A 1,375-nucleotide genomic window follows, 5' to 3' on the forward strand; every position below is an offset into this window, starting at 1 on the left:
ACCGTTTGTGTAAACCTAGGCTTCTGTGGCCATTGTCACAGTCAATAAAATTCTTCTGTCTTTGAGGCTGCATTTTCAACTGTTGCAGTAGTTCGCCGAAACGTCGGAATTTTATATTTAACAATGCGGCCTCAAACCCAGAAGAATTTTTAATTATTTATTTGTAACTTCTGCTACCAGTAACTTTTTAATTTTTTGTTTTATGTTTAATCTAACATAATAAAACACGTTTCGAACATGTTCTGTTCATCATCAGGCGTTTATACATATATACATACAGAGAAATGTTACTTAAAAACAAATAATTGTCTTAACGTAGAACTTTTTGCCCATTGTTTGTTACTGTAGTGGCTGGTGTGGCGTTTTTTTGTGGGGGGGGGGGGTTGAGGAGGGGGGCAGGATGGTCAGAAATCGATCTCAGTGATGTCTTCTGCTGTTTTTTTCTTCTGGCTGATTATGTATGATATCACAGCCTGTATAGGATGCATATAGTTTTGCATCAGTTGTGTATTTCGAAACTAGCATGAAAGGTTTTTATATGACAATTGATCACTCACGACTTCATCGCCTTGTGGCACTGGTGTAATGGCGAAGCTGTTGAGTAACATTACACTATTGCACATTGTATTTTGTCACTGATTTCCGACGTAATTCACTGAACAAATTGTTTCGACATACATGTAAATTTGATGCACTTAATACAAGTTGGCGGACTTGTAGCATGTGATTCAGTATCGATTATCGAAGTTTTGTATCGATATTCTTGGTACTGACGGATTCGTAAATAAACGACTACAAATAATCTGTACCGATAATATCGATAAGAAATCTCGATAATCGATACTGACTTACATGCTACAAGACCGCCATCTTATATTACGTCATAATGTTCACATGTATGTCGAAACAAATTGTGCAGTGAATTACGTCGGGAATCAGTGACAAAATACAATGTGCAATAGTGTAATGTTACTCAACAGCTCCGTCATTACACCAGTGATGCAAGTGAAGCCACAACGCGATGAATAATCGTAAAGTGATCAACTGTCATACAAAAGCCTTTCATGCTAGTTTCGCAACACACAACTGATGCAAAATTATCTGCATCCTATACAGGCTGTCCAGCAGAAGACATCACTGATATCGATATCTGGCCATCCACTGCCCCCTCCTCACCCCCCCCCCCCCCCATTCCCCGGTCACCGCACTCAAAAGTCACACCAGCCATTACATTAACAAACAATGGAAAATAAGTTCTAGGTTAAGATAATTATTTATTTTTAAGTAACATTTCTGTGTGCGTATAAACGCCTGACGATGAACAGAACATGTTCGAAACGCGTTGTATTATGTTAGATTAAACATAAAAGAAAAA

The sequence above is a fragment of the Schistocerca serialis genome, chromosome 6 (assembly GCF_023864345.2).
Source record: "Schistocerca serialis cubense isolate TAMUIC-IGC-003099 chromosome 6, iqSchSeri2.2, whole genome shotgun sequence".
Classification (NCBI taxonomy): Eukaryota; Metazoa; Arthropoda; class Insecta; order Orthoptera; family Acrididae; genus Schistocerca; species Schistocerca serialis.